The sequence below is a fragment of the Oncorhynchus tshawytscha genome, linkage group LG11 (genome assembly GCF_018296145.1).
Source record: "Oncorhynchus tshawytscha isolate Ot180627B linkage group LG11, Otsh_v2.0, whole genome shotgun sequence".
In the NCBI taxonomy this organism is placed as follows: Eukaryota; Metazoa; Chordata; class Actinopteri; order Salmoniformes; family Salmonidae; genus Oncorhynchus; species Oncorhynchus tshawytscha.
The window spans coordinates 4,373,175-4,388,392 of NC_056439.1; the positions used below are offsets into that span (position 1 = coordinate 4,373,175).

At 46.0% G+C, this 15,218-nt stretch overlaps 1 protein-coding gene across 4 annotated transcripts in view; it reads left to right on the forward strand.

Annotated features, from left to right (window-relative positions):
* The window catches only part of tenm3 (teneurin transmembrane protein 3), a 442,903-nt gene that overhangs the window by 179,436 nt on the left and 248,249 nt on the right, over positions 1-15,218 (forward strand). The gene's annotated exons all lie outside the window — the stretch shown is intronic.

Below are 15,218 nucleotides of genomic sequence, written 5' to 3' on the forward strand. Positions count from 1 at the left end.
CACACACGGGCACACACAGCACATGCACGCATACATACACAAATAAGCACACAAGGCATGCATACGCACACACACACCCATGCACACATACACTAGGGTCACCCTGGGGAGTCTGAGCAACAGGAGCAGCTGAAACTCAGGAGGTATCAACCAGCATCAGCCCCTCCTGTAGTCCGCCTCCCACTGGCTCCTATAGAAGCTGTGTTGTGTGGGTCTGCATGGGGCAGGCTCACTAGGCACACACGACAGAGTGCTGGAGGAAAGACAGCAGGAGGACAGAACAAGAACCCCTTTCTTCTCCATATTAACAGTGTGGTAAACAATCCCAACCAGACAGCAGGAGGACAGAACAAGAACCCCTATCTACTCCATATTAACAGTGTGGTAAACAATCCCTACCAGACAGCAGGAGGACAGAACAAGAACCCCTATCTACTCCATATTAACAGTGTGGTAAACAATCCCTACCAGACAGCAGGAGGACAGAACAAGAACCCCTATCTACTCCATATTAACAGTGTGGTAAACAATCCCTACCAGACAGCAGGGAGACATGGGGCAAGAACAGATGTAGGTGCTGCTCTGACTATATAGGATGAAAACACTTTAGGTGGTTGAAAAGCACCCTGTGTGTACCTGCTCTTGCCTTTAGGGAGGTGACTTTATTTTGCCCTGTAGGTTAGTCCCTATGGCTGTGTCCGTCCTCTCTCTCTTTCCCTCCATGCTGTTAGTCCCCCTCTCCCACCATCTGTCCTCTCTCTCTTTCCCTCCATGCTGTTAGTCCCCCTCTCTCTCTTTCCTTCCATGCTGTTAGTCCCCCTCTCCCACCATCCGTCCTCTCTCTCTTTCCCTCCATGCTATTAGTCCCCCCTCTCTCTTTCCCTCCATGCCGTTAGTCCCCCTCTCTCTCTTTACCTCCATGCTGTTAGTCCCCCTCTCTCTTTCCCTCCATGCTGTTAGTCCCCCTCTCTCTCTTTCCCTCCATGCTGTTAGTCCCCCTCTCCCACCATCCGTCCTCTCTCTCTTTCCCTCCATGCTGTTAGTCCCCCTCTCTCTCTTTCCCTCCATGATGTTAGTCCCCCTCTCTCTCTTTCCCTCCATGCTGTTAGTCCCCTCTCTCTCTTTCCCTCCATGCTGTTAGTCCCCCCTCTCTCTTTCCCTCCATGCTGTTAGTCCCCCTCTCTCTCTTTCCCTCCATGCTGTTAGTCCCCCTCCTCTCTTTACCTCCATGCTGTTAGTCCCCCTCTCTCTCTTTCCCTCCATGCTGTTAGTCCCCCTCTCTCTCTTTCCCTCCATGCTGTTAGTCCCCCCCTCTCTTTCCCTCCATGCTGTTAGTCCCCCTCTCTCTCTTTCCCTCCATGTTGTTAGTCCCCCTCTCTCTCTTTCCCTCCATGCTGTTAGTCCCCCTCTCTCTCTTTCCCTCCATGCTGTTAGTCCCCCTCTCTCTCTTTCCCTCCATGCTGTTAGTCCCCCTCTCTCTCTTTCCCTCCATGCTGTTAGTCCCCCTCTCTCTCTTTACCTCCATGCTGTTAGTCCCCCTCTCTCTCTTTCCCTCCATGCTGTTAGTCCCCCTCTCTCTCTTTCCCTCCATGCTGTTAGTCCCCCTCTCTCTCTTTCCCTCCATGCTGTTAGTCCCCTCTCTCTCTTTCCCTCCATGTTGTTAGTCCCCCCCTCTCTTTCCCTCCATGCTGTTAGTCCCCCCTCTCTCTTTCCCTCCATGCTGTTAGTCCCCCCTCTCTCTTTCCCTCCATGCTGTTAGTCCCCCTCTCTCTCTTTCCCTCCATGCTGTTAGTCCCCCCCTCTCTTTACCTCCATGCTGTTAGTCCCCCTCTCTCTCTTTCCCTCCATGCTGTTAGTCCCCCTCTCTCTCTTTCCCTCCATGCTGTTAGTCCCCCTCTCTCTCTTTCCCTCCATGCTGTTAGTCCCCCTCTCTCTCTATTTCCCTCCATGCTGTTAGTCCCCCTCTCCCACCATCCCCTCTCTCTCTTTCCCTCCATGCTATTAGTCCCCCCCTCTCTCTTTCCCTCCATGCCGTTAGTCCCCCTCTCTCTCTTTACCTCCATGCTGTTAGTCCCCCTCTCTCTCTTTCCCTCCATGCTGTTAGTCCCCCTCTCTCTCTTTCCCTCCATGCTGTTAGTCCCCCTCTCCCACCATCCGTCCCCTCTCTCTTTCCCTCCATGCTGTTAGTCCCCCTCTCTCTCTTTCCCTCCATGATGTTAGTCCCCCTCTCTCTCTTTCCCTCCATGCTGTTAGTCCCCCTCTCTCTCTTTCCCTCCATGCTGTTAGTCCCCCTCTCTCTCTTTCCCTCCATGCTGTTAGTCCCCCTCTCTCTCTTTCCCTCCATGCTGTTAGTCCCCCTCTCTCTCTTTACCTCCATGCTGTTAGTCCCCCTCTCTCTCTTTCCCTCCATGCTGTTAGTCCCCCCCTCTCTCTTTCCCTCCATGCTGTTAGTCCCCCTCTCTCTCTTTCCCTCCATGCTGTTAGTCCCCCTCTCTCTCTTTCCCTCCATGTTGTTAGTCCCCCTCTCTCTCTTTCCCTCCATGCTGTTAGTCCCCCTCTCTCTCTTTCCCTCCATGCTGTTAGTCCCCCTCTCTCTCTTTCCCTCCATGCTGTTAGTCCCCCTCTCTCTCTTTCCCTCCATGCTGTTAGTCCCCCCTCTCTCTTTACCTCCATGCTGTTAGTCCCCTCTCTCTCTTTCCCTCCATGCTGTTAGTCCCCCTCTCTCTCTTTCCCTCCATGCTGTTAGTCCCCCTCTCTCTCTTTCCCTCCATGCTGTTAGTCCCCCTCTCTCTATTTCCCTCCATGCTGTTAGTCCCCCTCTCTCTATTTCCCTCCATGCTGTTAGTCCCCCTCTCTCTCTTTCCCTACATGCTCTTAGTCCCCCTCTCTCTCTTTCCCTCCATGCTGTTAGTCCCCCCCTCTCTCTTTCCCTCCATGCTGTTAGTCCCCCTCTCTCTCTTTCCCTCCATGCTGTTATTCCCCCTCTCTCTCTTTCCCTCCATGCTGTTAGTCCCCTCTCTCTCTTTCCCTCCATGCTGTTAGTCCCCCTCTCTCTCTTTCCCTCCATGCTGTTAGTCCCCCTCTCTCCCTTTCCCTCCATGCTGTTAGTCTCCCTTTCCCTCCATGCTGTTAGTCCCCCTCTCTCCCTTTCCCTCCATGCTGTTAGTCCCCCTCTCTCTCTTTCCCTCCATGCTGTTAGTCCCCCTCTCCCACCATCCATCCTCTCTCTCTTTTCCTCCATGCTGTTAGTCCCACTCTCCCACCATCCATCCTCTCTCTCTTTCCCTCCATGCTGTTAGTCCCCCTCTCCTACCATCCATCCTCTCTCTCTTTCCCTCCATGCTGTTAGTCCCCCTCTCTCTCTTTCCCTCCATGCTGTTAGTCCCCCCCTCCCACCATCCATCCTCTCTCTCTTTCCCTCCATGCTGTTAGTCCCCCCTCTCCCTTTCCCTCCATGCTGTTAGTCTCCCTTTCCCTCCATGCTGTTAGTCCCCCTCTCTCTCTTTCCCTCCATGCTCTTAGTCCCCCTCTCTCTCTTTCCCTCCATGCTGTTAGTCCCCCTCTCCCTCTTTCCCTCCATGCTGTTAGTCCCCCTCTCTCTCTTTCCCTCCATGCTGTTAGTCCCCCCTCTCTCTTTCCCTCCATGTTGTTAGTCCCCCCTCTCTCTTTCCCTCCACGCTGTCAGTCCCCCTCTCTCTCTTTCCCTCCATGCTGTTAGTCCCCCTCTCTCCCTTTCCCTCCATGCTGTTAGTCCCCTCTCTCCCTTTCCCTCCATGCTGTTAGTCCCCCTCTCTCCCTTTCCCCCTCTCTCCCTTTCCCTCCATGCTGTTAGTCCCCCTCTCTCCCTTTCCCTCCATGCTGTTAGTCCCCCTCTCTCCCTTTCCCTCCATGCTGTTAGCCCCCCTCTCCTCCCTTTGTCCGTCCCCCTGTCCCCTGATCCATTATTTTAACGACTCTCCAAGCGAAGTGTGTCTGTGCTAACCAGCAGCAGTGTGTGTGTAAGGGATGACATCATTAAATGGCCCAGTGGTTTGATATGCTGCTGTGGCATTACTGTGGAGGAAAATACAGAAGATGATCCATTTCTACCCAGAGAGGCCGGAGAGAGCCACACACACACACACAGACACACACACATGAACACACACACACAGGGCCTCTCTAAGGATGAGAAGATATTGACTGCTTGCTGTCGCCCTGCCTGCATATATGTATCAGCCTTATTATTGGTGTTATTTATATACCAAGGGGAAAGGGACAGAGGGAGAGCTCCCTGTTCAAACAAAGTCCCCTGCAGTAATTCTTTAATTCCATATAGATGCGGTAGAGAGGTCAATGGAACGCAGACTGTGGGGGATAGAAGGACGCCGGACTGATCTAACCAAGTGGATATTGTTCAAATCCGTCATGACTGATGTATTGTAAAAGGCCCACAATGTGGCTACTAAATTTTGATTTGGATATTCTGGCTGTTTTCGCTGCATAACATTTAGAAGTAGTCCCTTTTCAGGTTTAGAAGAAGTGACTGCTAAATGCTAACTCCCATTTGTATAAGCTGGTAGCATAGCTAGCATACAGAGATCGGTGGTGGTAATCAGTTGTTTTTGAACTGTAATGCATTTGATTGGCAACGATGACATGAACAAGTGTTGGGGTTGACATCCATACAATCACTATACCGCACATATAAAAAATATCCTAAATGTAGGCTAATTTTTCTGAGGGGGGGAATTAGGAGATTCAGGATCTTTTCCCCAATGTATCTTTCCCCACGCGTTTCCATGGCAATTCCATTGTTTTGGTCGAGTTCCATGGACATCTTTACCGCATCTGGCTGGGAGAGACTGCGTGGCTGGTGTTCACTCAGCTAGAGCTGCCGCAGACTGTAAAGAGGAGAGGATAGTGGGTGTGTGTGTGTGTGTGTGAAGATGCTATAGGCACCGGAGTAATGGAGAAGAGTGAGTTGCTGTTGTCCTAGCTAAACGCTGAGCATGTACAAGCCTGAATAGGATCAATGAGAAAAGCTAAGGCAGCTATGTTCTTAGCTGTAGGTTACAGGAGTGCAATCCAAACGAAATGTTATTCACCGAAGTAAACCAATAGTGAAACATTCAGAGAGATATTCAGTTTAGGTTCCCAGGTTAATAGTGTTTTTTTCCCATCCCAGATATGAATGATGTATTAAGAATGTGTGAAACAGATTGCTCCATATTCAATATCACAAAAGATAACCTTGAACCACACTTACCTATTTTCCCAATGAATGGTGATTGTTAGCCTTAGTCATATTCAAGGTTGGAAGAGAAATTGCCTCCCGTCAACACAAATAGTCTCTTATTTTCACATTTCTACATGGTACATTCTGCCTAAGAGGGGTTAGGAAGAAAGGGAGGAAAATACTTGCACACCAGGAATCTCTGCTAGCAAGTAGCGTCTTTGCTAATTTATACAGGTAGTTTTCACTGACACGTATAGTCTAACATTAGCACTGATGGACAGATGTGAAAGAGGAGGGATTTACACTCTCTCTCTCTACCTCCGCTTTCCACCTTTCACCTTCCGTCATCACTCCTTATCGTCTCTCCATGTCTTCCTCTCCGTTAGCAAAGCTGTTAGCGCCTGAGTCGTGCTCATCTGCCACATTCCTCTTTTCAATGAACTCTGTCTACAATTCCTGTTTAAATAAAGCTGCGCTAATTCGAATCTAATTATGCGGCGAGTGGGATATTGATGTTTGTGTCAAAGCGACAGCAAGGTACACTCATGAAACCTTAACAACTTCACTCAGGCGTTAGCTGTGTCCCTAATGGCCCCCCGTTCCCTGTATAGGGTGTAAGTCCCATAGGCATCTGGTCAAAAGTAGTGCACTATGTAGTCATTGACTCAAGACTCCAAAATCACTGAGTCATCTGTACTGATCAGAACGACTCAACCCGTTTTCCCCTTTCAGTCCTGGACAGAGGAATTCAGTTGAATGTCTGACGTCGAATGGGGACCCGAGCTTTTTTAGTTTCAATGAACTAATGTTTTTTTCTTCTTCTCTTCTCCTTCCCTCTCTCCCTCGCTCTCCTGTGACCTCCTGGCCTCCTGCGGTGCATTCTGGGTAACAGGTAAGTCCCAGGATGCCGTTTACTCCACTTTGTATGCCTTTTTCAGGATGTAGATGTTGTTGTTGCGCAACGCTTCCATTTCAGAGAGAATCAGTAGAGCTATAGAGAGGTGGATGTAAACTCTCCACTGGGCCCTGCGACTTTGGCACTCTGACTCAAACTCACGTTTCCAATCATTGAGTCATTCCCATTCACACCAATGGTTCTTGTTACCTCGGCATACTCAGAGTAGAAAGTGGAAGGCCCCGGTCTCTCCTCCCAACTCTGAAGGCCATAAAGGAAAGATTATTAAGTTTCATGAATATTGTACCATATTCAGAATCACTCTGTATATTAAATCTCTGACTATGTCCTCCTTGGACCTGGGTAAAATCAATATCCCATGGTCCAGTATTGGGGCTGGTATTCATATGCCAGCCATGATGTTATAATATGATTATATTTATGACCTGGCTTCCCATCATAAATCAGCATCTTTAGGAAATTAGAGGGAGTGGTTTAAAATAGTTGTGTGTTTGTGTGTGTTTGTGTGTGCCTTCATGTTCTCCACAAGTATCTGCTGTCTGTTTGTGATCAGGCAGTGCCCTGGCCACCCCTGCTGGGCCGTTGCCAGCTGCTGTTTGGCTGTTGTGTTTCTAAACCATCTGAAAGCCTCCTGAATAACAGTCAATTCATCTGAAACGCCACTAAAAGAGCACTCCAATACAAAACATTACTTCCACTGCTGCTTCATCTCAAATGGCACACTATTTCCTATACAGTGCACTACTTTTGACCAACGCCCTTATGGGTAGTGCACTATATAGGGAACAGGGTACCATGTGGGACAGAACTGCTCTCTCTCTTTCGCCTTTGGCTGGAATTAAGTCTCAACTGTTCAGCAAGCTATCTGCTAATCAAATGTAACCTCTCTGTTTACGGCCGGGGGGTGGGGGTGTGCGTGTGTGTGTGTGTGTGCGTGTATGTATGCGTGCGCTAATTTGTGTGTGTCACCTCCAGCCAGCGGTGATCTAACCATGTGGGCTGTGTCCAATAAGAGGTCACTATGGGGTTAGATTAATCAGATGGCCCTGCACTGGCCCCCAGACCCCTGGCTCCTCGCCTACAGGACTACAGCCAGGTGTTGGCTGGCCCCTGGAGGTCACTATCACACACACACACTCACACACACACACACACACACACACACACACACACACACACACACAAACACAAACAACACACACACACACACACACACACACACACACTACTGAATTTCATTCAATATCATCACTGATTCAGTCTTTTTCAATCATTTCAGTGCAGTTCCCTTCATCCTGTTGAACAGCACCAAGGGCCAGTGTTGTGCTCATCTTAGTCACTGGTATAGTGTCTGTGGGAGAGAGTTTACCGAGCAGTGTGTTAGTTATAGCCACTGGTATAGTGTCTGTGGGAGAGAGTTTACCTAGCAGTGTGTTAGTTATAGTCACTGGTATAGTGTCTGTGGGAGAGAGTTTACCGAGCAGTGTGTTAGTTATAGCCACTGGTATAGTGTCTGTGGGAGAGAGTTTACCGAGCAGTGTGTTAGTTATAGCCACTGGTATAGTGTCTGTGGGAGAGAGTTTACCCAGCAGTGTGTTAGTTATAGTCACTGGTATAGTGTCTGTGGGAGAGAGTTTACCCAGCAGTGTGTTAGTTATAGTCACTGTTATAGTGTCTGTGGGAGAGAGTTTACCCAGCAGTGTGTTAGTTATAGTCACTGTTATAGTGTCTGTGGGAGAGAGTTTACCCAGCAGTGTGTTAGTTATAGTCACTGGTATAGTGTCTGTGGGAGAGAGTTTACCCAGCAGTGTGTTAGTTATAGTCACTGTTATAGTGTCTGTGGGAGAGAGTTTACCCAGCAGTGTGTTAGTTATAGTCACTGGTATAGTGTCTGTGGGAGAGAGTTTACCCAGCAGTGTGTTAGTTATAGTCACTGGTATAGTGTCTTTGGGAGGAGTTTACCTAGCAGTGTGTCAGTTATAGTCACTGGTATAGTGTCTGTGGGAGAGAGTTTACCCAGCAGTGTGTTAGTTATAGTCACTGGTATAGTGTCTGTGGGAGAGAGTTTACCCAGCAGTGTGTTAGTTATAGTCACTGGTATAGTGTCTGTGGGAGAGAGTTTACCCAGCAGTGTGTTAGTTATAGTCACTGGTATAGTGTCTTTGGGAGAGAGTTTACCCAGCAGTGTGTTAGTTATAGTCACTGTTATAGTGTCTGTGGGAGAGAGTTTACCCAGCAGTGTGTTAGTTATAGTCACTGGTATAGTGTCTGTGGGAGAGAGTTTACCCAGCAGTGTGTTAGTTATAGTCACTGTTATAGTGTCTGTGGGAGAGAGTTTACCCAGCAGTGTGTTAGTTATAGTCACTGGTATAGTGTCTGTGGGAGAGAGTTTACCCAGCAGTGTGTTAGTTATAGTCACTGGTATAGTGTCTTTGGGAGGGAGTTTACCTAGCAGTGTGTTAGTTATAGTCACTGGTATAGTGTCTGTGGGAGAGAGTTTACCCAGCAGTGTGTTAGTTATAGTCACTGGTATAGTGTCTGTGGGAGAGAGTTTATCTAGCAGTGTGTTAGTTATAGTCACTGGTATAGTGTCTGTGGGAGAGAGTTTACCCAGCAGTGTGTTAGTTATAGTCACTGGTATAGTGTCTGTGGGAGAGAGTTTACCTAGCAGTGTGTTAGTTATAGTCACTGGTATAGTGTCTGTGGGAGAGAGTTTACCCAGCAGTGTGTTAGTTATAGTCACTGGTATAGTGTCTGTGGGAGAGAGTTTACCTAGCAGTGTGTTAGTTATAGTCACTGGTATAGTGTCTGTGGGAGAGAGTTTACCTAGCAGTGTTGATGATGTGGTGATTTTGCTCTTCAAAGCCCAGGTGGGGTGCTGTGTCCATACTGACCTGCTGTTAGCAGCTGGGTCTCTGTAAACACCAGCCACAGTTATCCTCTAGGGAGGGAGGGACGAGAGAGCAGTACAGACACACACACACACACAAACACACACACACACACACACACCTTATCAACTGTCAATCACTCCCAAAGCCACTGAGGTGACAGAGGTGACACAAACAGCATCACAGTCACCATGGTGTTGTGATTTCCCATTGGTCTCCTCCTCCTCTCCTCCTCTTCTCTCCTTCTCATATTCTGCTCTCCTTCTCCTCCTCTCCTCCTCAGCAATTCCCCTCCATTCCTCAGTATTTTCTCATGGATCCAACCAGTGCAAACGAACAGCTGGCTGAGATGCTGAATTAAAGATGGCTAAATAAATATTACATGTTAAGTGCAGTTTCAACTGGGGAGGAGAAGGGTGGCGTATTGAGCGAGACAGGATATGCCTTTCTCAGAAGATTCTGTTTTTTTTTTTAGACAGAACACCCATGCGGAAGGATATTATAATGCATAGAGGATCCAGATTTGGTAGACGTACGGTATAGTATACCACTGTTTTACATGGAGGATCCAGACCCTGGGATATAGGGACTTTGGGGTAACTCTTTACTTTACAGAGGCTGAAGCTAACTCGGTAGCTTTAGAGTAAAGTACAGTACATCCATTGTTTTAGACTGGACGTCTCCCTCTTAGCTAAGGATTGACAATACAGCTAGTAATGTGAAGTATGGTTTTACATATGGTACTATGGGACTGTTTTAAGCAGGATATCTCTCTCTGCCAGGTCCAGTACAGCCACACTACATTACAGCCCAATCAGCCTTTCTATTGTCTGACTAATAGAACTGAGTTTCCAGCCGCTCCACCAATACTGATAAACAGACATAACACTGTATTATGGCTCCCCCCAACACACACACACACACACACACACACACACACACACACACACACACACACACACACACAGTGCCTCAATATCTGCTATGTGCTTTCCAGCAGAATCTCCTGCAGTGCAGTGTAATGTAATCTGCACTTGAGGGGATGATTGTGTTTAGTAGTGTAGGCATGTGTGTCTTTATGTGTTACTATCCAAGATTTGTGTGCCTGTGTGCGTTTGTGCAATTGTTTGTGGGCGTGCGCGGGCGTGCGTGTGTGTGTGCAAATCAAATCTTATTTGTCACATGCTTCGTAGACAACAGGTGCAGACTAACAGTGAAATTAGTACTTGCGGGTCTATTTCGAACAATATAGAGTTAACGATTATTATTTATTTTTATTTCACAAATTGAAATAGTGACATGAGGAATAAATACACAGTGAATAACTAAAAATATTGAGGAGAAAATAACATGGCTATATGTGTAACCTTCATTTAACTACGCAAGTCAAATTCTTATTAACAATGACAGCCTACCAACTGTGGTGTATTGTTGGATTGTTTTTCAGGTGCAGAACAACAGATTTTGTCCTTGTCTGCTCGGGGATTTGATCCAGCAACCTGACCACTAGGCTACCCGACACCCCAGCACGGAGTTGAAAATAACATGACTATATACAGGGAGTAGATAATAACATGGCTATATACAGGGAGTCTAAAATAACATGGCTATATACAGGGAGTAGAAAATAACATGGTTATATACAGGGAGTAGATAATAACATGGCTATATACAGGGAGTATAAAATAACATGGATATATACAGGGTGAAGACAATAACATGGCTATATACAGGGGGTAGATAATAACATGGCTATATACAGGGGGTAGATAATAACATGGCTATATTCAGGGGGTATAAAATAACATGGCTATATACAGGGAGTCTAAAATAACATGGCTATATATAGGGAGTAGAAAATAACATGGCTATATACAGGGGGTAGATAATAACATGGTTATATATATGGAATATAAAATAACATGGTTATATACAGGGAGTAGAAAATAACATGGCTATATACAGGGGGTAGAAAATAACATGGCTATATACAGGGAGTAGAAAATAACATGGTTATATACAGGGAGTAGAAAATAACATGGCTATATACAGGGAGTAGAAAATAACATGGCTATATACAGGGGGTAGATAATAACATGGTTATATACATGGGGTAGATAATTACATGGTTATATACAGGGGGTAGATAATAACATGGCTATATACAGGAAGTAGATAATAACATGGCTATATACAGGAGTAGATAATAACATGGCTATATACAGGGAGTAGATAATAACATGGCTATATACAGGAGTAGATAATAACATGGCTATATACAGGGAGTAGATAATAACATGGCTATATACAGGAGTAGATAATAACATGGCTATATACAGGGAGTAGATAATAACATGGCTATATACAGGGAGTAGATAATAACATGGCTATATACATAGATAATAACATGGCTATATACAGGGGAGTAGATAATAACATGGTTATATACAGGGAGTAGATAATAACATGGCTATATACAGGGAGTAGATAATAACATGGCTATATACAGGGAGTAGATAATAACATGGCTATATACAGGGAGTAGATAATAACATGGCTATATACCGGGAGTAGATAATAACATGGTTATATACAGGGAGTATAAGTGTTTAAGTGTCTGGGGAGGAGAAGGGGAACATGTTTAAGTGTGGCCGTGTTTAGGAAGTCATCACTGGAAGTCATGTGTTTAGGAAGTCATCATTAGAAGTCATGTGTTTAGGAAGTCATCATTAGAAGTCATGTGTTTAGGAAGTCATCATTAGAAGTCATGTGTTTAGGAAGTCATCATTAGAAGTCATGAGTTTAGGAAGTCATCATTAGAAGTCATGTGTTTAGGAAGTCATCATTAGAAGTCATGTGTTTAGGAAGTCATCATTAGAAGTCATGAGTTTAGGAAGTCATCATTAGAAGTCATGTGTTTAGGAAGTCATCACTAGAAGTCATGTGTTTAGGAAGTCATCACTGAAAGTCATACACTTGTGTCTCTCCGTCTTTGTTTGGTTAATGAGTACTCAGTTTAAGATGTGTGTGTGTGTGTGTGTGTGTGTGTGTGTGTGTGTGTGTGTGTGCGTGCGTGCGTGCGTGCGCGCGTGCGTGTGCGTGCGTGCGTGTGCGTGCGTGTGCATGCGTGTGTGTGTGTGTGTGCGTGCGCACGCGCGTGTGTGTAGAGGTCATAATACAGTGTTTTGTTTATCTGAGAACACACCCAGTCACAGAAATACAGCCAACAAATACACATATCCACAATACGCTGATGTAAATATTTGTTCATTCACACACTGCAGCGGTGTTAGATGTTCCTGCTGATGGTTGGTTTATAACTTACAGTCCAACTCAGTTAAAAATACAAAACACTATACTGTCACACCATAACTTAAAGGACGATATTCTAGACACACACAATGTTAAAGTGTGATTGATTCTCAGTGGGGAGCCAGCAGACGTTTACCCCTAAGTGTTTATGGTCGTCAAGATGCTCTCTGTCCATCTCTCCCCATAGCAACAAGTGCAGTGCTTTAAAAAACAGTCACACGTACGAGTGTGAAATACAGCGATTGCCAGAGTAATGAGGTTTTCCAAAAGGCCTTAGTCCGTTCGGGCCACCATAATATTGATTTCATTCATATTAATGCCACATGACAAGGCATAGCCGACTATCAGTAAAGGAAACAGATTTGTTTTTTCAGCTTGTGTGGGTGTCGGCGTGCCTGGCATTCATATGTGTGTTTGTGTGTGTGTCTCTCTCTCTCTGTGTGTCCCACTCTCTGTGTGTTTGCCTGCGTATGAGCTCCTATCGCTCTCCTCTCCACAGTCTAGTAGGAAGGATATTAGCCTCTTCTTCCAACACACCCTGAGGGAGATTAACACTCCCAAGCATGGGCATGTATGGATGGAATGTACAGACAAAATGGGCCCTGGACCAGCTCTTTATACTCACAGCAGTGTAGAGGCCTAATGTTATGATAATGTCTAATTAATTGGGTCATTAATTATGGAATATAAAATATGGATTTATTTCTATTTTACAGTAAATGTTATTTTACAGCACCACCTATCATTTAAGTCGATAGGAAACTTTCTTAGCAAGTCGGGATAAACCGTACATGTCACAATTATAACCTCAAGGTTCTGTAGAGTTCTTTCAATGTCAGATTCAAAGTCTCAGAGACAGTGATATTATTTTATAACAGGAAAAATATGTGTTATAAAAACAAGGTAATACATGATAAATGACTCCGTGACAGAATGTGGCAAAATGATAAGCAATGATGAAGTAGTTAGAATGGGGAAGGGAGGGAAACAGAGAGGAGCTGTCATTTAGGATGATTCTACATGAGACAGAGCAGGGACTTTAAGAGAGAGATGGCCTGCGTTGAATGTGTTATATGGAATTCCATAGTAGCTCAATCTCTGGTAGCTCAATCTCTAGTAGCTCAATCTCTGGTAGCTCAATCTCTCAAACGTCCTTTCATTGGGAAAATGGGAGAAGACCCCTGTTCCGGGGTGGTGTCGTTGTCCAACTGAGATCCAGGTGAGAGCAGAGGACAATCGTCAAATAAGGGCGCTTTCCAGTTACCAACTACACCGACGTCCTGGAAGCAGAAGGATTTCAGTCGTCCGTGGCTATTATTCACGCCACGTTTTTATAGTTCAGTTCGAATGGACAGCGTGGGCGGGGATAGGCTCCTTGCCTGATTGGCTGAAATTTTCCCATGGTCACTCTTAGCAGGAGGTGCCCCAGGCTCAGGGAGGAGAGTAGTGTTCCGTTGTTGATGGAGAAATCCTTTGTAAAACGCGGGAAAGGTGGGTAATTGTTCAGGGCATAATGTTCCCTACGTAACGGCACAAAACATGACACGTTCTCCTTGAAATACAGAGACGTTATTCCCAACAGGGAAAAACACACAATATCATTGAGCATTTCTACAGCACACAATGATCATAGGCTACATCAGTACTTCCCCGCCTAGATCCTTCTGGTGTTTTAACAAGAATGTAGATTCCATATGAATGTGGTCTGGATTCTGTCCGTTTAGAGCAGGGCGAGCCATTTGGCAGGTCCCTGCTGTTCCGGTGCCGTCCTGTCCTGAGGTGGGTGTTCTGCCGTTTTTAACAGCCCTCAGGAGCGTCATGTTGTAATACGGAGGGCGATTTATTCTGATATTTTATTTATACTGGGAGGGTCACCGTTGAGCCCATGGTCTCATTTACATGGGGAGGCCTGTGAACATGAACATACACCATTGAATAAATATCATGTAATATAATAATATCAATATAACACAGACAACGAGATGAATCAAAACCAACACAACTCTCTCATATCGCCTCCCTTAACAGGTGGAACAAAGTTATTGATAGAAATAGGGACGAGAACGGGGCCCAAAATCGACCCCCTGCAGCACACCTTTCGGAATATTGAGGAAACTAGATTTGATTTACCGTCAGTAAGCACACTTTTGTTCTTGAACCAATCGCAGGATGCCATGATCTAGGCCTATTTCAGACGACCTGGGAACAAGTAAGAAATGGTCGACCGTATCAAGCGCCTTTCGACGGGTCGATAAGCCAGCACAACGACTATTAATGGTCTGAACAATATAGCGCATCCTCTGTGGCCGTTTTTTGTTGGGAAAAGGGGGAGAAGAGCGGCTGGGTCGTGTCACGTCTTTTCGTCTCTACAGTTGGCATGCCGACGGGCGAGTAGATGTGTATTGGGTACGTGCTGCTAACTGCCAGGCATTAGGGATTGGCCTGGTCTTTCATCGGGGTCAGTCATCCGGACTGCTCTATAACCCATGTAGCAAAACACACCAAACTAAACAAGTCTCCTTTGGTTCATTTCACTGTGTTTATTTGTTTACACCTGTGGAGTACGGGAGGTTTTAGATTGTTGTGTTGTTGTGTGTGTAGCCTCCACGTGCTAATCAGACCAGATAGGGACGTGATACCTGGTGAAAGCTGTCTTTCGCTAATTTTGTGTGTGTGTGTGTGTGTGTGTGTGTGTGTGTGTGTGTGTGTGTGTGCGTGCGTGCGTGCGTGTGTGTGTGTGTGTGCGCATACGTGCATAAGTGCGTGGCTGGGTTTGCGGCAGTGTTTCCATGTGCTCTGAGGCGTGTTAATGACAGCAGGCAGAAACTGAACAGACATTGAGCAGACTCATACATGATCTGCCGTACAGGTACAGTTCGTG